Source organism: Aotus nancymaae, unplaced genomic scaffold (assembly GCF_030222135.1).
Source record: "Aotus nancymaae isolate 86718 unplaced genomic scaffold, 86718_ANA_hifiasm-v0.15.2.pri h1tg000009l, whole genome shotgun sequence".
In the NCBI taxonomy this organism is placed as follows: domain Eukaryota; kingdom Metazoa; phylum Chordata; class Mammalia; order Primates; family Aotidae; genus Aotus; species Aotus nancymaae.
In genome coordinates, this window is record NW_026988420.1 from 17,307,921 (window position 1) to 17,334,864 (window position 26,944).

Sequence of the window (26,944 nt, forward strand, 5' to 3'; positions counted from 1 at the left end):
AGTGAGTGACCCAGTGGGTGCTAATATTGGGAGGCAGGGCCACTGAAGCCAACTGTATTCAAATTAAGGTAGACAGAAACCCAGATTTGGCTACCTGCCAGCCTGCTATGCTACCTCTTTCTCAACTGACATTAACTCAGGAGTACGAAGTTGGGGCAAGGGGTGAATTCTTCTATTTCTTCTGTTATTGACCTTCCTTGAGACCCAATTTAGCCCAAGATGGGTAAGAAAAGTGAGACTGCTGATATTATTTATTTTGACCTCCACCCAAAAACATACTGCTTCAGCCTTTCATCTTTTTTGGACCAATTGACACAAGTGTTGTTTTTTGTTTTGTTTGATTTGGCTTAAAATGGTGGTTATCATTTTTTTTTCTGCCTTTGGTTTGTTGAAGCAAAAGTTGCTATGAGTCACAAACTTTGCCTGCTTTACATAGCCATTTAACTATATTAGAAAATCAAATTAAATATATTAAAAATAATATTTTATAATAGTAAATATATTAAAAATTATACTGCAGGAACAAATGGGAAGAAATAGCATCATTTTAAAGTAAAGTATAACATACCATTTATTAAACAACTTGCCCTATGAATTTTCACAAACAACAAACTGAACATTCCCATGTAAGCCCCACCCAGGTAAAGAAATAGAAAATTAACAGAATCCCCAATTCCACCCCTTGTCCCCCTTTTAACTTCTTTCTGACAAAAATGACCACTGTTTTGACTTCCATCACAGATCACTTTAAAAAAATCTACTTTCGGCTGAGTGAGGTGGCTCATCCCTGTAATCCCAGCACTTTGGGGGTGCCAAGGAAGGAAGATCACTTGAGCCTAGGAGTTCACCACCAGCCTGGGCAACACAGTGAACCTCGGTCTCTATAAAAATAAATAAAATTAGCACACACCTGTAGTCCCAAATTCTATATTCTGGAAGCTGAGGTGGAAGGATCACTTGTACCTGGGAGGTCGAGGCTTCAGTGAGCCATGATCATGCCACTGCTTTCCAGATCAGGCAACAGAGCAAGACCTTGTCTCAAAATAAAAAAATTTTTTTTAAAGTAAATAAATTTTAAAAAATTACTTTGACTAAATAATGTCATACAGTTTGTATTGTTGTGTCTAGATTCTTTCAACATTATGATTGTGAGAGTCATTAGTGTTGTTGCTATAGCAGAAGTCCAGTGATTCTCATTGCTTTAGTATTTCATCTGGTGAACTCACCACAGTTCATTTACACTTTCTTTCATTTACATTTTCTTCTGTGGATGAACATGTGGAATGTTGACAATTTTTGCCTATGATGAATAATGTTGCTACGTACATTCTTGTACATATCTTTGCTAAACATATGTACCATTAGTGTTGGCTATATACTTAGGAGTGGAATTGATGGGCCAAAGAGTACACATGTGTTCAGCATTGCTAAATACTGAAGAGTTTTCCGATGTGATGGTGGCAATTAATGTTCTGGTTCGAGAGTTTGGCTCTATAGTCTTACCATTACTTGATGTCGTGCCTTCTACATTTTAGCCCTTCTGATAGTTGTACAAATGGCTTCATTTCTGAGAATATATATTGTCAAACACAGTAGTTAAAAACTTTTTTAAAAAGCTATAAATATTTGTGTTTTAAAGACTAAATAATGTCCTGAGAGAGACAAATCCATGGATGACCTCACAGGAGAATACTGGTGACACAGAATTTATGTAAGAACAATGTTTTCAGGATAGCTGGTCTAAATTATTCTATGAAAGATGTGCAGAATTGCTTTAAAATGCGGGACTTTAGAATTTTAATAACAACAAAACATTTTTCAGTCTGTTTTATGTTCTCGGGCATTTTGAAGGCTTGTGATCAGTACATTGCAGGATATTTGACCACTGGTTAAACTACATCAGCACACAAAAAAAGTGCTTGCAATAGAGTCTGTTCATATGCTAAACACTCTGAAGCATTTTTCCCTGAGGTAATCTAAATTCTGCTGTTATTTATTATTTCACCTTCCATGAGTTCTACAAACTTTAAGTTTGGGAAGGAAGTCTACATGTATTTCTTATGGTATTAGAGCTGTTAAAATTTGCCAGCCATTACTTAAAAATCACATTGAACATATTCACAAAATGCCTTCCTCTGTACTGACCATGCAGCAGCCTCTGATACCAAATGTCAGTTAGGAATGCATTTGGTGCAATAACAAACTAATTGATGAAGAGTAGCTCAAGCAACATGCTTATTTTTCTCCCATAATGAGAGAGACATATTTGCTGGTTTCAAGATATATTTACCAGCTAGTTGCTGGTATTGTTTCAGCTATTCAGCAATGTGATTAGGCATCTGGCTTTCGATCATTCTACTCCAGCATCCTTCATGCACTAACTTTCATACTCATGCTGTTGCTTTGTGGTTGTAAGATGGCTGCTCTACTTCTGGCATCACATCTGCATTCAAGAAGCAAAAGAAGAAAAGAGGGGGTGATTACAGCTATATTTTTCCTATTTATCAAGAAAAGGAAAGAGCCTCCAAAGACTTCTGCTTATAACTCTGTATGAATTATCTATTCTGTAGAACAAATAACCCTCAAAATCAGTGGTGAAACAATCACCACAATACTGCAGGGAATAAGACAGATGAAAGCAAAAACCAAATAATTATTATAATTTCTATGGATCAGGAATTCCACTGAGGCTTAGCTAGGTGAGTTTGGCTCAGGATCTTTCATGGAGTTGCAGCGAGGATGTTGGCAGGAGCTGCAATCATCTGAAGACATGACTGGGGCTCGGGAATCCACTTCTGAGATGTTTCACTGCCAAGATGAGCCTTACCACAGGCTTCCTGATGAGTTCCCAAAACATGGCAGCTAGCTCCCTTCAAAGCCAGTCACCTGAGAGGCAGTGAGCCAGAAATCACATTATTTTATGAACTAGCCTTTCAAGACTCATGCTATGTTTTGAATATAGCCTCTCCAAAATTCAGGTGTTGCCAATGTGATATTATTAAGAGATCGATCCTTTCAGAGTTGATTAGGCCAAGGAGGCTTCTTCCTCATGAACGGGATTGAGACTCTTTTAAAAGTGGCTTCACACAGTGTTCAGCTAGCACACTCGCTTTCACCTCTGCTTTCTGCCATGTGAAGACATAGCAAGAAGCCCCTCACTGGACACCAAATGCTAGTGTCTTGATCTTGAACTTCCAGCCTCCAAAACCATGAGAAATAAAGTTCTGTTCTTTATGAGTTACCCAGTCTCAGGTGATTTTGTTATAGCAGCATAAAACAGACTAAGACAGTTATTTCTATCTTTTAAAGGGAGAAGAACCAAATAACATGTGGACATATTTTTAAACCACTACTGCCTCATTCACCAAAATGGATTCACTTGTTCAGTCTAATTACAGTGGAGCCTAGGAAGTACATTATCATTGGAGGTTATGCCTATTCTTCCCTTGAACAAATCAGAGGCTCAGCAAAAAGAAAGAAGATCATTGCAAAGACAACTCTCTCAAGAATTTGTATGGAGTTCTTGAGAACTTCACCAAATAATTCTAGAGTTGATCTGAAAAAGTAAACAGGTTAGAATAGATGTAAATATTTTTAAAAAGACTTTTTGAGGGTGGACAGGAAGATGACCAGAACTACTAGACTTCAAAATGCAAGATGAACCAATGTATAGGCAAATGAATGGGAAATAATATATAGTACATACATAGATCCTAATTCATAGGAAACTAAGATTGAAAGGGATACATTTTTAAATAAATGATATTGAAAAATATCCATTAAAAGATCTATTTACATTCTTGTTACACAATGGAGTAACTTCTAGATCAATTAAAAAGTAAAACACGAAAAAGATAATGACTTAAAGAAATTAAAATGAACTTGTGGTAAATATTTACCTGATCCAAAATGGGGAAGGACTATCTAAGCATATATACAGTGGAACAGATAGCAAAATAAAAGATTGATTTTAATGTTTAAAATTAAAAAACTTTGTGTCAAAACATTATAAAACTTTAAAAGCAAATGAAGACATTGTGCATTATTAATATTTCAATGGGATATATTTATTAGCAAGAAAAATACCTTCCCTTTGCTTGAAGTCTATGGGTCTTTTCTATGGAGTAAATATTTCAGAAATTAAAAATAAAACAGCAGGAATGTGTTTGTATTAGTCCATTTTCCACACTGCTGATAAAGACATACCCAAGACTGGGCAATTTACAAAAGAAAGAGGTTTATTGGACTTAAGTTCCACATGGCTGGGGAGGCCTCAAATTATGGCCAAGGGCAAGGAGGAGCAAGTCATATCTTATGTGGATGGCAGGAGGCAAAGAGAGAGCTTGTACAGAGAAACTCTTATTTTTAAAACCATCAGATCTTGTGAGACGCATTCACTATTACGAGAACAGCACAGGAAAGACCTGCCCCCATGACTCAGTCATCTCCCACCAGGTTCCTCCCACAACACATGGGAGCTGTGTGAGCTACAAGATAAGATTTGGGTGGGGACACAGAGGCAAACCGTATTATTCAGCCCCGGCCCCTCCCAAGTCTCATATCTTCACATTTCAAAACCAATTACGCCTTTCAAAGTCTCAACTTATTTCAGCATTAACTCAAAAGTTCACAGTCCAAAGTCTCATCTGAGACAAGGCAAGTCCCTTCCGCCTATGGGCCTGTAGAATCAAAAGCAAGTTAGTTACTTCCTAGATACAATGGGGGTACAGGCATTGGGTAAATACATCTCTTCCAAATGGGAGAAACTGGACAAAACAAAGGGGCTACAGGCCATGCAAATCCAAAATCCAGTGAGGCAGTCAAATCTTAAAGCTACAGAATGATCTCCTTTGACTCTGTGTCTCACATCCAGGTTACAGTGATGCAAGAAGTAGGTTCCCATAGTCTTGGGCAGCTCCACCCCTGTGGCTTTGCAGGGTGTGGACTCCCTCCCAGCTGCCTTCACAGGCTGGCATTGAGTGTCTGAGGCTTTTCCAGGTGCACAATGCAAACTGTCAGTGGATCTAACATTCTGGGGTCTGGAGGACGGTGGCCCTCTTCTCACAGCTCCACTAGGCAGTGCTCCAGTAAGGACTCTGTGTGGGGGCTCTGACCCCACATTTCCCTTTTGCACTGCCCCAGCAGAGGATTTCCATGAGGACTCTGCCCCTATAGCAAACTTCTGCTTGGGCATCCAGGCATTTTCATGTATCTTCTGAAATCTAGGCAGAGGTTCTCAAACCTCAATTCTTGACTTCTGTGCACTCAAAGGCTCAACACCATGTAGAAGCTGCCAAGGCTTGAGGCTTGCACCCTCTGAAGCCAAGGCCTGAGCTTTACATTGGCCCCTTTCAGTCATGGCTGGAGTAGCTGTGACACAGGGCACCAAGTCTCTAGGCTATACACAGCATGGGGACTCTAGGCCATACACAGCATGGGGACCCTAGGCCCTGACCATGAAACCACTTTTTCCTCCTAGCCCTCTGATGGGAGGGGCTGCTGTGAGAACCTCTGCATGCCCTGGAGACATTTTCCTCATCGTTTTGGAGATCAAAATTCAGCTCCTAGTTACTTATGCAAAGTTCTAAAGCTGGCTTGAATTTCTCCTCAGAAAATGGGTTTTTCTTTTCTATTGCATTGTCAGGCTGCAAATTTTCCAAACTTTTATGGTCTGCCTTCCTTATAAAACTGAATGCCTTCAACAGCACCCAGATCACCTCTTGAATGCTTTGCTGCTTAGAAATTTCTTCTGCCAGATACGCTAAATCATCTCTCTCAAGTTCAAAGTTCTACAAATCTAGGACAGGGGCAAAATGCCACCAGTCCCTTCACTAAAACATAACAAGAATCACCTTTGCTCCAGGTCCCAACAAATTTCTTATCTCCATCTGAGACCACTTTAGCCTGGATTTCATTGTCCATATCATTATCAGCATTTTGGTCAAAGCCATTCAACAAGTCTCTAGGGAGTTTCAAACTCTCCCACACTTTCCTGTCTTCTTCTGAGCCCTTCAAACTGTTCCAACCTCTGCCTGTTGCCTAGTTCCAAAGTCACTTCCACATTTTGGGTATCTTTTCAACAGTGCCCCACTCTACTGGTACCTATTTACTGTATTAGTCTAGTTCATACTGCTGATAAAGACATACCTGAGACTGGGCAATTTAGAGGTTTATTGGACTTACAGTTCCACATGGCTGAGGAGCCCTTACAATCATGGGGGAAGGCAAGGAGGAGCAAGACACTTCTTACATGAATGGCAGCAGGCAAAGAGAGAGCTTGTGCAGAGAAATTCCTGTTTTTAAAACCATTGGATCTCATGGAACCTATTCACTATCATGAGAACAACATAGGAAAGACCTGCCCCCATAATTCAATCATCTCCCATTGGGTTCCTCCCGTAACACGTGAGAATTACAGAGCTACATGATAAGATTTGGGTGTGGATGCAGAGCCAAACCATTTCAGGGTTAATATGTAATAAGTGACTATAACTGATAATAAGACTTCTGTTTTCTTAATAAAATAGGCAAAACCATAAACCTAGAATTTATACAAGAGATAGAACAAATGGCTAATGAACAGGAATGGGTGGCCAACCTCCTTAGTAACCATCCTGACACAAATGAAAACAGAAACAAAACTTAGTATTTTATCTATCAGAGTAACACAAATTGTTTAATGTAAATATTCAGGGCTGGCCAGGCTGTGGTGAAAGAGAATTATTTAACACTGCTAGTTAAAGCAATTTTACAGTCCTCACCAAGAGCCTTCAACATGTTTGTACTTTTTTATCTGATAATTTCCTTTATAGGAGTCTAGTCTAAGGAAATAACAGTAATACACTTAAAATGTATGTATAAAATGGTGTGTCTTAATATCATTTATAGTAGAAACAAAATTACCTAATTGTCCCCCAATAAACCCATAGCTAAACAAATCATGGACTGTCCATATGATGGGATAGAAGTGCTGTTAAAATATTTTAATGAGTTTCAGTGACTTTGAATAATGTTTATGACACAATTTTAATTATAAAAGCAACACAGAACATAAAGTATATGTGATATATAAACTATAGAATAAGTATTATATACGAGTAAAAAAAGTTTGGGAGAAAATAGAAGAAAATGCTTACAGTGTTTTCTAAGAACCATTTTTTGGAGGATTGCAAGATTCTGAAACATGTATCTCATTTAGATTTATGTATTTCCTGCAATGTGTTGCTTTCGTGATCAGAAAAAAGTGTTCTGTAAACTCTAAATGAATGATTTTAATTATATCATTTCACCTGTCTCACTGCTCTGGGGAGTTGCTGTGTGTGTGTGTGTGTGTGTGTGTATGTGTGTGTGGCTGTGTGTGGTGTGTGTGTGTGAGAGAGAGAGAGAGAAAGAGAATTTGATTTGTGTCCTATAATTCTAGGAAATTTATGTATAAAAATGGTAAAACTCATTTTGTCAGGAAGTGGTAGATTAAATCCAACAATAACGCATTAACTCAGGCCACTTAGGGACCAATTAGTGCATTATGCTAAGGGGTACTAAATTGTATCCTACTAGCTTGGAGGAGACCAGGCATGTCCCGGAGCTCTAACTCATATCACCACTGGGAAGTGATTCAAATCTGGGAAGAAGCTGGCTCATTGAATATTAATTGAATGGGTGAATAAATGAAGGGAAGACAAAGAAGGGAGTTAACAAGCTAACACTTATTGATTATTTACTATGTGCCAGAGGCTTCCCATTTATTATTTCATTTAATTCTCACGACAACCTTATGAGGCCATGTATTATTATTATTACCATTTTACGGGAGAGGAAACTGAATATATACCCCAAACATAAAGAGTTTCCTGCCCTTCCTGTGGGGAAGATGCTGGTGCTGACTTTAGATAGTCACTTATTTGCTGTGATCAGGAGTATAAGATCCTTCCTGGACCCACAGAGTCTTCTTTCAGCCTGACTAATTTGTAAAATTCTATAATTCAAGATAGCATTCCTCTGTAGAGTGTGACTTTTCTGAGTATTCCACAATAGTTAGTATCCTTGGGAAGACTGGGTGAGAAAGAGATCTGGTCAGTGGAAAACTCTTTGGGATATCAGTCATTTACACTGAAATAAGGCTAAATTTCATGTTACTTTCTGAGAACTATTTTTAGTTAGAAATAAAAAAAGTAGAATGAAGCGGAGGAGAGGAAAAGATTGCTGGGTGCCTAAGGAGCACAAAAAGGAATTCCCAAAGGTAGAAAAAGACATAGAATAAGGGGCCAGGGATTACTACCTGCTAACTGGTGGTATTGCCAGAGTGCCTAGAAACCACTGCAGTTCTTTAATCTCCTAAAGGCAGGTGGCAGGCATTTGCAAGATAGTTGTCTGGGCTGCCTGGCAGAGATGGTTTTTGTGCCACGGAGTAAAGGAAATTGGTTTCTAAAGGGAATGTATTCCTGACTTGTTTCATTAACAAGAAGCTGTAGCCCAGTAAGTTGTAAATGGTACCTGAAACTGATGTAAGAAAACACAGTATCAAAGTGGAATCCATTTCTTACAGTACTCCTGGGCCAGGAAAAGAGTTCGGTACTCTGAGTATTTCTATTTAGAAGGCCTTTTATATCTGAGAGGGAGCATTTTTCTGTATAGGTGGTGAGACACAGTTTTACATTTTAGACAATTAAAAGTTTTCAATACAAAGTTCTCCATGTCTATAATTTTAATTTCAAAAGAGAGACTTTAAGACGTAAAATGAAAGTTGTAAAAGAAGCCTTTTTATTCATTTCTGTTTCTTAGTTTGGGTACTTTATATTTAGGCTTTCAAGGAACAAGGGGGCAAAGTTTTTCTTTTTAGAAAGAAAATCCAAACAACTGACAACTTTAAATAGATTTACACCCAAATTATATACTGTAAGTCTACAAGCAACTTTATAAAATAGCATCCACATAGCCTTTTGTATTGTGATCCTTTGTATGATACTGAAACTCCTGTAGGAGGGAGAAAATAATGATTAGGCTTAAGCAAAGTGAAAAGATATTTTCTCAGCTGGAAGTTGTTAATACTTCAGCTGATAGAGACTTGGAGAGTAACTCCTCTGTTATGTGTTTAAAGAATAAATACACAAGCAGTGGAATAATTCACAGGAAAAGAAATCGCAGGAGGGAGATAACAGCCAAGCAGATCTGAGGCTGATCGTTTTCCTGCTTGTGGGGATGGTGCACTTTTGCCCTAAGTCTTGGGCTGACAGCTCTTCTGGATGAAGTCTCCAGTCCTTTGGGCCTTGCTGTCTTGGAGTAAATACTATATAGCCAAGTCAGTGGAGGGCTTTACATTTTAATAGAAGACATAATTATTGGAGACATAGGCAGAGCATTCAGGATTCTAAACCTCCTCTGTACTTAAAAATATTAAATATAACTTCTTTTCTTTCTCGCTGTAAAAACAATACATGTTCATGGAAAACTTAAAAAATATAAACAAGCAAAAAGAAGAGGCTAGAGAATAATCCTACTAGTGAGAAAGTCACCAGTTAGAAGTAGACTGTCTCAATTCTTCTTTTCTTTAATCCAGTGGGAGTGTATTTTACAGAAAGTTTTCTTCAGATGCTAAGTGCAGTTTTATAATCTTCTTGGGTCTACTCCCCTGTGCGTTCTGATGGGTAATAGTTAAATGTCTACACTCTGGAACCAGATCCAACAGAAGGTAGAATTCTGCCCCTGCTACTTACCTTCTAGGAGACCTAAGTCTCCATTTCCTCTTCTGCAAAATGACGATAATGTTACTTGGATTGAAAGGTGTTTGTGAGGATAGTGATAATGTCTGTAAAGTGCTCGGCACTCAGTAAATTTTCAGTAAATGGCAGCTATTACAATTTTTCTTTCTGTCTTCCTTTTTCTATCTCTACCACATTGGTGTCTTGCTTTGTTTTTTGCTCTCTTTAATATTAAAATTGCATATGCCATTCAAACACACACACACACACACACACACACACACGTATCTATTATCTATTATCTATCTATCTATCTTAGGATTTAACTTGACGAGGCAAAGAATACGACTTTTCATCTGGGTATGATCATCTGCTTTAAGGAAAAGCATACTGAATATGTTTAGGTTTGGGTGCTGCTTATATTTTGCCTTAGAATCTATAAAGCTTGAGGATGTTTTGGACAGGTCAGGATAATGTGGCATTCCAACATCTTGATTACCAGGTTTCACTATATCTGTCTCTTCAAGTAAGATAAAGACTTGAGCCAATAGTAATCAAGATATCACTTCTCTGATACAGGGCTCTAAGGACTGAGAGAATGATGTCTTTACTTCTACTTCTGTTTTAACAATTTTTGAGGAGAGGGAAGTGTGGGGAACAGGCCCTGTTTTGATGCAGGGAAGTGGCATGAAAAAGTTGAGCCCCTAATCAAGGATGAAAGCTTCTTTGGGGCACATTTCCCTTGTTCAGACTGAACTCTTTTGACTTTCCCTGGGACAAGCAAACGGAGGGCTCTGTCCAGTAACTGTTAGGTCATGGACTAACAGCAATCATGTATAGTGGCATATCTACTGTCCGTCATATTTACTTTCGGGGAATGCAGTAGGGCAACAGGTGAAGCACGTACAATGGCCTTTACTTCTCCTTTGTTTGCTGCACTCAGTAAGTGGAGCAGTGTCTTTGTCAACGTGCCTGGTGTAATGGAATGCACTATTTAGTTGTTCAAAATGAGTGGGCCTGGGAAGCCTGAGAAAGGTACTTTGGCTAAGTGCAGTGGCTCATGCCTGTAATCTCAGCATTTTCAGAGGCCAATATGGGAAGGTTGCTTGAGAACAGGACTTTGAGACCAGCTTTGGCAACATAGTGAGACTCTGTCTCTACATAAAGTTAAAAAAAAATAGCTGGGCATGGTGGTGCATGATACCTATAGTCTCAGCTACTCAGGAGACTGAGGTGGGAGGATTGCTTGAGCCCAAGGGGTTGAGGCTGCCATGAGCCGTGACTGTGCCACTGCACTCTAGCCTAGGTGACAAAGCAAGATCCTACCTCTAAAATAAAAATAAAAATAAAAAAGATTTTTTATGACTGAATTTTCAAGTATACACAAGATTGGAGAGAATAGTACAATGAACCCATGAACCCACCGCACAATGTCGGAGGAGTTCAACATCTTGCCAATTTTGTTTCATCTTTTGCCCTATCACTTTCTTTCCTTGCCTCACTTGTTACCACAGTATTCTAAAGCAAATATCAGAAAAAAAATTCTCTAAGTGCTTCTGTAGCTATCTCTAAAAGATAAGGAAGTTAAAAACACCCATAATCACAATCCTATTCATACCTAACAAAACTAGTATCCTTTATGTCGCCTAATATCTATTTCAAGTTCTGATTTTCTGATTACCTCAAAAAAACCCTGTCAGTTTGTTCAACTCCAATCAAAGCCTACACATTGCACTTGATTGTTAGTTCTTATAAAATGTTTTAATTAAAACAGTTCTTCTTCTCTTCCCCCTATTTTAACACCATTTAGTTTTTGAATAAACTGGATTATTTCTTCCTTGGAATCAGGGATGACTTCAGATGAGCTGTTTTTCTCAGGCCGTAAGATTTTTGGCTAGCTTGGAGGTCATATGGAACAATGTAATAGGAGTGTGTCTGTGAACATGTTAATGTCATCCATCATGGTGAGATCAGATGATTGAGTGATGGGACATGGGAGAACAGCTTCAGCCACAAGATATGGAGTTGAGAATCACTGCTCAAAGGGAACTTCTTACGCAGAGAAACTTAAAATGATATTCTGGCAAGGCAGCTGCCTTGTGAATGATCTCCTTGATCACATTTCTGTTCTTTTAAGAACCCCTCCCGCCGGACGTAGTGGCTCAGACCTGTAATCCGAGCACCTTGGGAGGCTGAGGCAGGTGGATCACGAGGTCACGAGTTTAAGACCAGCCTGGCCAAGATTGTGAAACCCCGTCTCTACTAAAAATACAAAAATTAGCCAGGCATGGTGGCAGGTGCTTGTAATTCCAGCTGCTTGAGAAGCTGAGACAGAGAACTGCTTGAACCTGGGAGGCAGAGGTTCCAGTGGGCTGAGATTGTGCCACTGCACTCCAGCCTGGGCAACAGTCTGAGATTCCATCTTAAAAAAAAAAAAATCCCTTCCTGGCCTACTGGTGGTATGGTGTGTGATCCTGGTCTTCACACCCTTTTGTGTGTGCTGACTCTACTGTCCCCCAGCAGCTGTGGCTGGTTTTTGTTGGTAATGCCCTGGCTTTCCCATGTAAGACTCCTTTGGCATTTCTAATGAGCACTTTGGGAGTGGTTATTCACATCCTACTATGTGCTCTGTGGAAGAACAGATATGTGGTGATGCCATTTAAAACGTTTCTGCTTTCTATCCCAAATTCAAACAGACTAAGTATCTACAGTTTTTAAAAGCTGCTTAGCTGATTCTTTGGACTTTGAAGCCACACAGTCCTGGTAGGAACTGAAAAACAGAAATGAATTCTTTGTTAACCTGACCTCTGGGTTACTCCCAGCATTGTGCCATTGTTGGGCCTAAATGGTTAGGAATCGGGTTAGAAATGGGGCATAAAGCATTGCTCTGGCTTCCCACACAGCCTGTGCCCACATGGACTGCTCAGTATTTCTTGAACGTACTTCATGATTTTCCAATGTCGCATGCTGCTTTCTCTTTTAGAAATGTGCTCCTTCTTTGTCTCTTTGAGATCTCTTCAAGGTTCTGTTAAGGAGACAACTCCTTCATGAGGCCTGTCCTGAGCTCCCCAACCAGCAGTGCTTTTCTCTCCTCTGAGCTTTCAAAGCGCTGACATTCAATGGACCTGCTGGGACTAGAACTTGTGCAGAGCCCCCTGTTACTTGTCCTCTTTCCTCTAAGCCCCTCTGAAGCTCATGGCTAGGTATCCGACCAAAGAGAAAGGGACACGGCACCAACTGGCCAGTAAAGAAGCAAAACTAACCTAGAATGACAGTATGTAATGATGAGCACTTGGTGAAGTTTTCTTACCTATATCTTGTTTGTGAGCAAAAATTTGAGTTCAGTTCAGAACACTTGCTTAACTTTTTTTTTTTTTTTTTTTTTTGAGGTGGAGGTTCGCTCTTGTTGCCCAGGCTGGAGTGCAATGGTGCAATTTTGGCTTACTGCAACTTCCACCTCCCAAGTTCAAGTGATTCTCCTGCCCCAGTTTCTGGAGTAGCTGGGATTACAGGTGTGCACCACCAAGCCTAGCTAATTTTTGTATTTGTTTTTTAGTAGACACAGGACTTCACCATGTTGCCAGGCTGGTTTCGAACTCCTGATCTGAGGCGATCCACCTGCCTCAGCCTCCCAAAGTGCTAGGATTATAGGCATGAACCACTGAGCAGGGCCAACTTTATTTTTAATGTTTGCTATGAACTAAAGATGATGTGAGGCACTGAGAATACAAAGAATAATAATAACCTAAATGTTACAATGCTTATGATACATCACACCGTGTTCTAAGCACTTTACAGTTATTATTTACTTAATCCTCATAACAATGCTACGAAGTTGGTGCTATTATTATCTCTATGTTTTTCCCTCAAAAATAGAGGCATTGAGAGGTTAAACAAATTACCCAGGTTACACAAGGTGTAAGTAACACAGATGAGATTTGAACCAAAGCAGTCTTGCTCCAAGATAAATAAGACATAGTCCTTTAGCCTCCAACTGCTTAGAGTCTGAGGGTCCTAACCAAAAGTACATTAGGTTCTTTTTCAGTCTCAGAATCACAGACACATTTCACAGACCTGGATGTAACCAACAATGGGGTGCAGTGTAAGCTTTGGATTAGCAGACTGTTGGACCAGGCCACAGCTGAGACAAGTATTGAGAAGTGGTTTTCTTAGCATGCCTCAGAGAGGCAGTTGTTAAGAAGGGCTGGGCTGAGCTCCCCGTTAAACTGTGAATCCTCATGCAGAGGGAATTGTCCATCAGACAGGATTGGGAGCATCACTGCATAAGGAGACTGGTCCTTCCCTTAGTAATTTTCCTTTTGTTCTGATTCATCATCATCAATGAATGTAAATGCACAGTGCCATTTTGTGGTATAGACTCATTGCTGTAAGAACTGCTCCGAGGAGACCCCGATGTATAAATAACCATTTGGATATTTCCTTAGAATTTCCTTCCAAAGTAACCGATCATGCTGCAGTGATGAAACTCTGCTAAACTGAAGCCATGTGGAATTGGAGCCAAATGCTAGGACAACATAGCAATCTCCACAAACATTTCTCTGGGGATTTGGGAATGTTCAGAGTAACCTTCCATCTTAAACACTATGTTTTTTAACCAAATGGGTTTTCTGAGAAAGAAGAGGTTTTAAGAGCTTCTCTGGAGATAAATGAGCATATAATCATCTGCTCTAGGGGGAAATGGTTCCAAAGCTCTGGCATAAATCTGGGAAGTTGTTGCCTTAGAAACAACTAATGTTGTGTAACTCTCTTCCCTGGACAACCATTTAGGGTCTCCATAATTTGCTCACTTCTATCCACAGTTTCTAAACCTTTAACCCCAGGTGAGAGTTCCTGATCTCCTTCCCCAGTGAGGACTGTAGCAAACAATCTTTCTCATCTCCCTAGAGATTAAGCACTTGGAGGGGACTGATCCTCTTCTTATGTGAGATTCTGTTGAGATGGCAGAGAGAAGATAAGTCATGGCAGAAGCACTTCGGGTTCCATGACATTTTTCCTGCTCTGCCCATGACTCAGAAGTTTCCAGGGATGCAAAATTTTCAGTGCTAAAGTCAGAATGGTGGTTTCCCTGAGTAGGGACATGGACAGCTCTCCAAGAGAGGACTCAGCTCCATGGCTTCTGGGCTCTAGACAGCTCAGAGTTCCTCCCCCAGCATCATCTGTAGAGGACAATTCAGAGCACAGTCCCTGTTGAATTGTCCAGTGATTGTTCTTTCAAAGAAAGATTCCCCCATAGAGTTACATTGGAGAAACTGTTGGAAATATTACACACAGCCAGATTCAGTTCAGCTTATTCAATTTTCTCAATGTATCAAGCCTACAACACATGACACTGAACTAGAGGATGGGGATACAAAGATGAAGAAAGCACAGTCTTGCTCACTAGGAGTTCTGAGTCTAATGGAAGAGATGAAAATGTAAACAAAGGAGCACTTTTCACTATGAGAAATAATAGTGAATAGTAATAGAAGTGGCAGACAAGGTGTGGGGAATGAACATTAATAGGGTGGTTAATTACTTGAAGTCAAGAAAGGCATTACAGAAAATTGATGCTTCAGTGGAGAGACTGAAAATGAGTCAGTGTTTGCCCATTGGACAGAGGGGAAGAGCACTTCTGGCAGACCTAAGAACACAGAACAAAAGCACAGAGACAAAAAATGATCTGGTCAAGCAGAAACTTTCTGGTATATTTAGGGAACTAACAGATAGGGTCTGAATACAGAGTTTGAGATAGAAGGAATGGTAGGAGAGGGGGCTGGGGGCAAGGGGCACACGAGAGAGACCATGAATGACATCGTATGAAATTGTAGTAATTACTGTTGGCCACCCACCCAGCACATTTTCCCACTTTGTTAATTCTGTTCAGGTGATCCACCCGCCCCCAGAGTTGAAGACTTCTTTAAGCCAATCACAATGATCTAATTTCTCTTGTCAGTGGCTTGGTTAAGATTTGTACGGGGACAAAAGAGATGCAAAGAGATGTGTGTCTGTTGAGAGTCCTGTAGGAAAAGATCCTCTACTCTCCCGCTAGAAGTTGCCACGTTTGCATGTGAGGCAGCCATCTTGTGACCATGAGGATGGCTGGCTTGAAGATTAGCTGACTTGCTGAGGGTGATACAGCAGAAAGATGAAAAGCGCCTGGGGCCTTGGAGTCACTTTCCCTTAGAAAAGTGACATTTTATTATGTGGAATAAAAATGCTTCCTCATTGTTTCAACCATTTTGAATAGATATTTCTGTTAAAGAAGGTTGAAAACACTAACTTAGGTGGCATAATGTGTTGCAAAGTTGAGACTTTAGGTGACAGGAGAAAAGGAGTAATGTTGTCACAAGTTTCGTTATAGGGCATGAACTTTTAATTAGGAGCCATGTTTCTTGCATTTAAATTTTAGGTGCAGAAACTCATTCATTCATCCACCTAGACCTTGTTTAGAACTTTATATGAAGCATCATTTTAGATGCTGAAGATGCGTTGTCAAATAAGATAGGTTATCTCTTCTTAGGGGACTTGCAACTTCTTAGTGGAGATAGGTAAGTAAATCAATTTCACTGTGGCAGGTGCTTTGATAAAGTTACCCCCAGGGTACTGTAGTCATGCTATAGGGGCTCCTAAGTCAGTCATATAGATTGTGGAACATTTATCAAGGCTGTGTGATTGGACTGAACCAGTTGAAGACTCCTAAAGCAGTAACTAGTCATCTGGAGAACTCCCTCTGGGCCCGTGCACCCTCCCATCCTTGACTTACATATTTCGGCTGTGGTTCCTTTGACTTCAACTCATTTCTGGATGGTGGAGACCTTTTTTTGTACTCATCTGGTCTCAGTTCTGCTAGATTTAGTTTCTCGCTTTAGTCTCTTGGATTGACTAGTTTGTCTATTCTAAGTTGCCTTTTTGTTGGTTCTAGCTTCCAGACTCTTTCTGAGCAGGTGTTTATCTTGTTTTGATTTCACAGAGTTTGGCTTTTTGCTGTCTATTTTTAGACATGTTCCGATTCAGGAATTACCTGCTGAACACTTCCAGCCTGTCTGGGTTCTCCACACCTTACCTTCACATAGTCTATACATGGCATTAGTGGTCAGGGCACATAGGTTGAGAGTACTAATAATGAATGTGGCTCAGTCATGTCGTTGTTTTGGGACTGATGTAGAAGTTTAGATTGGTAAAGAAAACTTTGAAGTAGGTAAAAATTAAACAGAAAATAATTGCCATCTTCCTTCTTGGCGTCTTTGTTTTTAGGGGGTTTTGGGGGGGTCTCAAGACTTTTCAAACATCTAGAGAAACTATATATGCATAACAGTGTAACGTCCCATTTACTAAAATTGTTTGCATTATGAATGACGTTGTTTAGTGTGGGGACAGTATTAACAGCCTTTTAATATTATGTAAAAATCCTTTTTCTACAGAGTGAAAGATAAACAAGGTGGCTCATGCAACCTTCCTGAAAATTGATTATGTGAAGTGTCCACAGAGGGGTAAGGATTGTGAGAGGTAGGTGGCTTTTCTGAGGGCCCCTTATAGTTTTAAAATAGCTTAATGTTTACCCTCTAGGATCACAGAGCTTGGAATTCAGTAAGTAATGCCAGGCTTGGTGGCTTATGCCTGTAATCCCAGCACTTTGGGAGACTGAGGCAGGAAGATTGCTTGAGGCCTGGAGTTCAAGACCAGCCTGGGCAATTTGTTTCTTAAAAGAAAATTAGCCAGGTATGGTGGCACACACTTGTAGTCTCAGCTACTTGGGAGGCAAGAGGATCTGCCTGACACAAGAGGATCTCTTGAGACCAGGAGTTCAAGGCTGCAGGGAGCTATGATTGTGCCACTGCCCTCTAGCACTCCAGCCTGGGTGTCAGAGTGAGACCCTGTCTTTATAAAAAGAATGAAAGTCAGTAGGTAGAAGAGGTTTAAGTAAACAGAAGACACAGAGGTGCATAATACGTGTATATTACTTTTTAAAAATTAGAGATGCCAAATATTAAGCTTCTCTCAATGAATATATCTATTTTTAGAAAGAATAACTCTACTGAGCTTATGAAAACAATATAGCTCAATATAAAGAAGTCAAGCAGCAAAGAAAGGTACAAAGAAGAAAGAAAAAAGGTCACTCCATATTCCACTATACAGAAATAACCATCATTAACAAAGGGCAATATCATCCTATGTATCTCTTTATATAGAAATACAGACAGGAAAAAAAAATACAGTAAAACTGAGTTTGGAATATTCTATAACATGATCTAAAATAAAAAAAATTAACTGTACTTAATTTTAAAAATTCTAAAACAGTAAAATAAAGCAAATTATTTAAGTACAAGAAATATTAATTCCTGAAATATTTTCTAAAGTTTAAAAAATAAGATATAAAAGAATATTAAAAGATTGGTGTCATTATACTTTTTAACTTAATGTGTCAAATATAGGGAGTATTTATTAACTAAATACTAAGAAAACTAGGGAAACTTCTATATTACTGTTTTTATGCAATTCCTCTCTATATAACATTTGATGTTTATAACCATTACAGTGTATTATGACAGTTATTTTGCCTTGTTTTATATGTAAATGAACTCAGTGCTCATAACCAGCCGTTTTTCCATGGCCTCTCTATATTTGAGATTTTCGTTTGATCGGTATAATCATGACTGAATTTCTTTAAGGAGTAGGATGCTTCCTCAAAGAATGGCTGGGGTTCTTTGTTTACTTCTTCCCCTCAGGACTCTGGAGACTTTGCTTGACTCTGTATTACTAATTTCTCTAGCAATATGTGCTCTTCATCTGCATTCCATCTTCATTTTTAAAGTAGCTATACCTCAGCTTTGAAAATTGCTAATGATTAACATTTATCTTATGAAATATTAATTGTATAGTACCTACCTGATGTTAGTGGGTATCAGGCTACCTACCAGGTAGAAATATTACGTAGGTTGGCGACTGATGTGGAGCAATCACCAATTTGTTAGTTTTCTTGCCTGGGTGGTGTGGGAGGCTCCCCATTCAGCTCCGTTCTAGGAGCAGCTGTTGCTCACTCAAACGTCCCACATGTCACAGTCTCACCGTGTTGAACTCTGACCATTACTGCCTTCTCTCCCTTTTTACCCAGCTTTCCATCTGTTGGTTTCTCTTAGGTAGGATGAGAAGTCCCACTGAACATGGTTTCTCCTGACTCCACCTTTACTCTGCAAGGTCTATCTGCACCTCTAAAGGGCTATTTGCTTCTTGTTGTCTACCACATTTGTACATCTTATTTTTGCAAACAAAGTTGTATTTGGCTTGGCCGTCTCTGATGGACCTGCACAATATTTCAGCAGATGATTGCCTTATTTTCTAATGGTTAAGAATGGTACACAAAAATATGAGTTTCTCCCTTCTCTTGAAATATCAATGATTTGATGATACTGGGACCACATTCCCATAGTCATCTAAAGGTAGGATACCCTGCTCCAAAATGCCATCGTCCCCACTCCCCGTGATTCTCTTTGACATAGCCTGTGTCAGCCACTTACATTAGATGCCTTCCCACTGTAAGATTTGAATGTGTAACCACTGTTTAAGCAAAGTATCTTGCGATTAAACTTTTTGGGTATAGGGTGATAGCTTATTGGGTAAACCTTTTGAGTGATTATTTATGGAGCACCTGTTAGGTATCTGGCACTGTGTCAGATGCTAGAGATATAAGACCACAAGATGTAGTCACCACTGCTAAGGAGTTCTGTCTAGTGTGGGAAATAAACAGCCAACAGATAGCAATTGTATCTTTTGACGTGTGCCTTTGTTATGTATATAAACAATAAGAGATAGCCTCTGTCAAGGAGTTCATAAAAAATACAATTAGTTCTAAAGCATGTTTTAGGAAGAAGAGTGATCCCATCTTGGTGTCTTCAGGGCAAAGTATTTGAGCTGGTTCTTAGTGGTTTTGGAGTCTGTTAATTGACAGGTGGGTGAAAACTGAATTCCCCCAGAGGAGACAAGGCCATGAACAAACCAGAGCAGAGAGATGAACAAGAGAGGAGAGGAACTGGGCACTGCAGCAAGCAGTGCTGCTAGCAGGAACTGAGGCTTCATTTTTGGGAGTTGGGAAAGATATGGCTTGAAAAGTAAGTTGGGGTGAGATGGGAAATGCTAAGATTTGAGTTTCATCCTTCATACAGTGACAAGTGACCTCAGGATGTAATGAGGGGAATGACACGATCAAAGAAAGGTTTTTGGTGGATTAGATATTCTACCCAAGCAGGATAAGTTAAAAAGAGAGAAATGCAATGAAACTAAAATTTATGAACTACTTGTTAGATACAAAGTACTGTGATGTTAAAAAAAAAAAAAAACCTGGACGCTTATGGGATTTTCTCCCCTAATACCCGAATTTTAATAAATGCAAACAAGATATGTTTTGATGTATGTATCAATATATTCATTATGTGATACTTGGTGAACCCTTTCAAACTGAAGACTCATGTCTTTTTTAGTCCAGGAATGACTTTATTTCTTTGATTATTGATCTTTTGAATACTCTGATCTCTCTTTCTGGAATTCCTGTTACACATAAGTAATAGATCTTTTGGATCATTCCCCCTGTGTTTCTTATTGATTTAATACTTTATCATCCTTATCTCTTATACTCTAAGTTATGGGGAAACTTCTTGAACTTGTGCTACAATTAAATTATTCAGTTTTAATACATAAGCCATTTGCTATGTACTGCATTGATTGCATTCTACAAGTTATCTGTCATTTTTAACCACTAATAAATATTTTCTGATGTCAAAAAATAAAATGGCATTATAAATGATATTTTAAAAAATGCTCTATGAAGTTATCTCACTTAAATCCTCAGGGATATACCTATAGGAGGCATTTTTATTTCTATTTCAAAGAAAAAAAAACTAAGGTTCAAAATGTTTATGAGTCTTACCTAAAGTCTCAAATCTAGAATGTGAATGTGTCTGGAATAGCTTTCCTGTCTGACTTCAAAAAACATGATTTGACCCCTTCCTCTGTATCATGAGGAAGGACTGCATCATGGAGAGCTCATAATAATTATTATGCTTGTATCATGTGTGCCAAGATACTAAAGAGATAAAAATGCACAATTTATTCAGGGTCCAATTTCTATCCTTATGGCCTTCTAAATTTTGGAGAGAATTTGATAGGCTTGAAGAAGGCTATAAAGTATATCCTTTAATCCTCAACTGGTCTATTAGATCCTGACCAGAACAGCTGGAACAAAGACTCTGAAAATGCATATTTCATTAGAAAACTTTTATATTTAATTTCTTCGTATCCAAAGAGAGTCTTTTAAGCTCTCAAGGGAAGGGAGGAAAGGTGGGCAAGTTGTGACGAGCATAATGAGACTATTCTGCTCCAAATTATTCAGAACACTTTAGCTATCTGCTTGGCCCAGAATCGCCACGCTGGCAGAGACCAGTAGAGAACAAACACAGTGGTTTTTGGAGTGGTCTAGCACAGTGGGCCTTCTTCTCACCTGCCTGCAGGCGTGTGCATGTGTGTTTGTGTGTGTGCCTATACTAGTCACACTGACACAGCTGTTAGAATAAGCTCAAAGTTTTCTTATCTTAATCTTCAGGATCTTCTTCTCTCTAGTGCCAGGTAATATAATATATATACATATACATGCATATTTATATATATTTTATATCTATAAAATCTAGAGATGCAAATATTCACTTAAATGATTTAGAAATACTTTTAAACAGTTTTATAGAAAAACTGTGAGAAACACAGTTTAAAAAGCTAGCTCAAAGGTATTGTGAGTAGATTTTAGGAAGATAATTTTGATTTGATTTTTTTTAAATTATACTTTAAGTTCTGGGGTACATGTGCAGATCTTGCAGGATTGTTACATAGGTATACACATGCCATGTTGGTTTGCTGTCTTCTTTATGTATCTAGGAAGGAGAGAGGAAAAAGCCCTAGAGGGTATGCTAGCTAGTAGATTGTGGGACAGGTCCAGGATTTCCCCGGTTCCACATATGCACAATTCCCATTCCACTTCCTCAGCTCCTGGTTGGCTAGAGACAGACCTGGGTCACCAGCAGCCTCAGGAGCCATTTCCTGTTTCTTTGTGTTTCATCTTAGTATAAAGAAAAAGGCCACAGCATCAATGTATGGGAGATAAGGCTGAAAATGCCTTTCCAGCTTCTTCTTCAGTGTACCTGGACTTGTCAACATCTAGTTTATGGAAGAACAATTCATTGAGACTATGGCATCAAATAGAATTGAACATTCATCAGTCACAATAATTATGATTAAAGCTTAATGTGAATGACAGATAGTGGCTCTGGGTTTCTACTATGTATGACAGCAATCTGACAAAAACCTGAAACAGCCTTAGGGATAATGGTTGGACCAGAGCATGGCATCTTCCAACTATATCCAGGGTGTTAAGTTTGGTTTTGAATGCCACATCGTGGAAGTGACAGGAACACATTTGAGCACATGAAATGAGGAGAGCAATGAAAACTAGACAGGAAGTGCCCAGATACTGGAGGTACCGCCAATGCTTCATCTATGGGAAAGAGCCTGAAGGGGAACATTTTCACCTGGAGTAGACTGGTTGTGTGCTGTTTCAGGAAAAGATAAATGCATGTTAGAAGTGAATTCTATGGAAGGAATAACTTTTCTAACAATGACTAAATGGGCTACTATAAAGGTAGTGAGCTCCCAAGCATCAGAAATGGTCAAATGTATGCACCAGATGACCTACATCACTGATTCTGTGATCTTCTGATTTACTAGAGTCTTGCAAGTGACTTATTTAAACAAGTACATGTACAGCTGCCAGCTATGGTTGATGCCTCTTTCCTTTCCTCACAGTCTCCTGAACCCAATCTAAGCTGACTTCCATTCCAGCAACCTCATGGAGATTGCTTCTGTCAAGGCCACCAGCATCTCTCAGTCACCAAACCCCAATATTCTCTGTCCCTAACAGATTTCACTTTTTCAGAAGCATTTAGCACAATGGTAACTCCTACTTTCTGGAACCAGATTCTCCTACTGGCTGCCTTGAACTTACATTAACCCAGTGGTTTCCTTCCTACCTTACTGACTTTCATTTCAGCCTCCTTTGCTAATCATTCATCTTCTGCTTAACATCTCAATGTTGGCATGCTCCAGGGCTCTCCTTACGATTCCCTGTTCTTCTCTGTATTGATTCTATGCAGTGGTTTTAAAACATGTGTGCAAACTCCTTGACACTCCTCTATCCAGAAGTGAGATCTATGTCTTCTCCCCTTGAATTTGGGTTGAACATAGTAATTCATTTGTAATCATTAGAATGCAGCAGGAGAGATGATTTGTAACACCAAGTGCTAAGTTGTAAAAGACCATGAAGTGTCCACCTGGTTTTCTTGGGACATTAGTCTTGGGAATCCTGAGCTTCCTGCACTAAGGTGGTCACACTGAGAGGAAGCCCAAGTCCCTCAAGAGGCCATGTGTAGTGCTCCCGCTAAGGACTCAGGCGTCATGGAGCAGAGATAAGCCTTCCCTCTTCCCTGTTGTGCTCTGCCAAATTTTTGACCCACCGTGACCATAGAAAAATGGTTGCTTTAGGTCATTAAAGTTTGGGGTGGCTTGTTATGCAGCAACATAACCGATATATTCCCTAAGGGGGCTCTTGCTGTAGCATGACTTTAAGTACCGCCTATAAAAGCTTATGAGTTCCAAACCCATGTTCCAGCCCCGACCTCTTCCCTGAACTCCAGGGTTTTTTTCTAGGGTTTTTATGGCGTTAGGTCTTATGTTTAAGTCTTTAGTCCATCTGGAGTCCTTCTTTCACACTGGTCCTCTAAAATTCCACTTTCCACACAGTAGCCTATATTAGTTATTTATTACTGTGTAGCAAATTACCCCCAAATGCAGTAACTCCAAACAATAATATTGATTATCTCACAGTTGCTGTGGGTCAGAAATCTGGGTACAGCTTGTCTGGGTTCTCTGGCAATGATCTCAAAGCTTGACTGAGAGAGAGCTCTGTCAATGGATTGACCAGTGCCTCTTAGCTCACTCATGTGATTATTGGCAGGATTCAGTTTTACCAAGGGCCCAGCTTCCTCATGGACTGTTGGCTGGAATCCTTCTATGGTTCCTTGTCATGTGGGACTCTCCCTAAAGCAGCTTACAACATGGCAGTAGCTGGGTTTTCTCTTGCAGGTCTCCACTTCAATGTCACTTCCTCAGAGAGACATCCCTGACTGCTCAGCTTAAAGTGGATCTCTAGCCTCTATCACATTAACCACTTTCATTCTCCACATTGCTCTTATTCCTATTTCATATCATTCTTATGTCTGTATTCATTGTTTTACTCACCATCAGTTTCTTTCTTCCCTTCTCTCCCCCAGGTAGAACAAATTTAATGAATTGACCAGTTCCAACTTTGACTCATTCACTCTACACCTTTAGAGATGTATTAGAGTAATAGAGACTGATACTAATATCAGTCTCTATTAATAGAATTGGCAGTGGCTTTCTGGCAATTTTCATTACTACACAATTTTCTGTACTACTACTACACAAGTTTCATTACTAAGTTTATAACAATGGCTAACAGTTATATGATTCTTATAAGGTGGCAAATACTGTTTCAAATACTCATTTAATCATCACAACACCCACATTCTACAGATAAAGAAAGCCAGGCACAGAGAGGCTAAGTTGCCCAAGATCATACAGGTGGTAAGTAGGATGGCTGGATCCTACTTTGGAGGATCTAACTTTGGAATTCTTGCTCTTAATGAGTACACCCTCCTCCCATTCATAATATGTAAAATTCTGCACCATCCCTCCATCATTACTCAACACAGGAATAGGCAGGATGCCAAATTCATGCAATTCCCACCAGTCACTGGAAGGCATTTTCCCCGCAAAGTATGCACAACTTGTAGTTTTAAAATTTGTTTATTGTCTTAACTATACTTCTACCATTTTAGTGCCTGTGTTTCAACTATCTGGGACAGGGAGAGGAGAAATGTTGAAACATAAAGAGATACTTTCTCCAAAGTGCCCTTTGAAGCCATCACTTTAGCCAGGGAACAGATTATGTTTCTAAATATCTCTCAGATCTGCCCAGCCCTGGAGTCGCGGGAGGGCTTTCAGAAGTTTTTCTGGCTTATCGCAGGAAGAGAACTACTGTTAGCTTGGTTATGACCTAAAAAAAATACTCCCTTGCTCTAAAGATGTTATTGACTCAAGGATACTCTCTGTGTTACACCATCAAACACCCCCCTTGGCTGTAACAGTATAGGGTTTTACTGTGTAATTGCTTCATTCTCCGTCCTTGTGGAGCTACCCGTATGGTTCCACTATCCCATCTAGTCCCCCTGCAAACTTCTCTCCACACACATTTTGAAATTTAGCTGGTAATTTTCTATCAGAGAAATTTCTCCTGCCCAGATGATGATGATCATGTGGCAGACAACAGGGGCAGGCCAGTTGCCAAGCACTGAGGTAGAATAAACATCACCCAGCTTCCCTTTCCCTCCCTTCTGAGAAGGAACAGCGATTTCTCAAGAGTCAGAAAGAAAACAGTGACCAAATGAACATGATTTATTGAAAAATATGCAAGGCTCTGCTGGGAAGTCTGTCAGGAACGTTGTCTCCTCAGGGAGCCCACCTACTTCCACCCACTGCGAGCAGAGGGCCTGCATGCGGCCGCCATTTGCTTTGGTACCTGCTGTCTCCGGATAGAAAGGCTGCTATTTTTTGTTTAAGCTGAACATTCAGCTGAACAAATAGCAGATGTTGATGAATATTAATTTGTGCTTAGATTAATGCTTCAAAGTGTCAATTTAATTTCTGTTTTACTATTCAGGCCCTGATTGTATTGAGCTACTTCAGGATGTTGGGGAGCATACACCTGGCTGGGGGCAGGGCTGGAGGTCTTCAGGGAGTGGAGCCGGGTCTTCGGGCTTTTATCTGTGCAATGGGACAATTGCAGAGATAAAGTTCTTTCCAGTGGAGTCCAGATGTCCCCTAAAGTCCCCCAGCTGTGCACTGGTCCGGTGGAGACATGGCAGCTCCTGAGAGACGGGGTGGGAGGCTGCTGCGGAGAGAGAGAGAGAAAATGAGAATCCCACTGGGAAATAATCCGGGAAGGCTTTGGGGGGTAATGTGTGATATGTCAGTAATTGAGAGAGAGAGAGAGAGAGAGAGAGAGAGAGAGAGAGAGAGAGAGAGAGAGATTGTATCTGAGCTCAGGACTTCTTACTTCAAGTCTGTTTCATCAGGGCAAAATAGTATTGCTTCAGCAACGACCTTCGTTTTCTCTTCAACTGTTAACATCTCTATCCTTGACCCTAAGAAATCCTGTCTGTCCTTGAGTTCTTTTCTCTGTCAACTTTCTCTGCTCCCTCTGTCTTTATCTTTGGGATTTCTGTGACTCTGGCCCCTGCCCTCAGTCTCTGCCAGCAGTTTTGCCTCCTACTGGGTGCTTTCTCCTCTGCTCTTCTCTTCTGTTTCCTTGCAAGTTTATTTCTTTTCCTTGCCCTTCTCCCTTCCATCTCACTCTCTTTGTTACTCTTAATTCTTTAAACCCTGCAGCATCCTGGTCCCTGATATCATTCACCTATATTGAAAACTGGCTGGTAGTTTTGTCTTTTTTTGTTTATACATCGACACAATTCTTTACCACTTTTTGACACTCCTCTGTTTTGTTTGTTTATTTGTTTTTTTCAAAGCAACACACATAGTTCCTGATGTATTTTAAATAGCCTTAAGACACCACTTTATACTGGAACACAGCCCAGTTTCCTACCTCTTCTGCCTCTTCCAAACATGACATGCGTGTCCTGGGGGATATTGCCTGTTCTTTCCCAAGCACTGAGAGGTGCCCTCTTGCTAATGCTATGGTGTGGTGCTTTTTCAACAAAACTTAAGGAATGTAGGTGCCTGATCTTTTAATGAGCTTAGTGCCTTCCTGGGAGAGTTGCTTGAACTCATTTGAAAGATTACCTGGCTGATAGTTCTGCCTGAAAGAAAAACTATCCTAAAGTACCTTAGGTAGGTGAAAATCTAGTCTACATTTAAAACCTCCAGAAAAGGAGGATGAGTTTAACTCCCTTGATAAAAAGAATCCCCTATTTCAGGGCCCCATATTTTCTTCTGCTGTATTGTACATTCTTATGTTCCGAGTGATCTGATCTTCTTTATCACTTTTTAGGTACTGTTTGTGTGCTGGAAAATGTCAAATCTAATTCCCTTGGCTTAATGCCTTGCACAAGCTC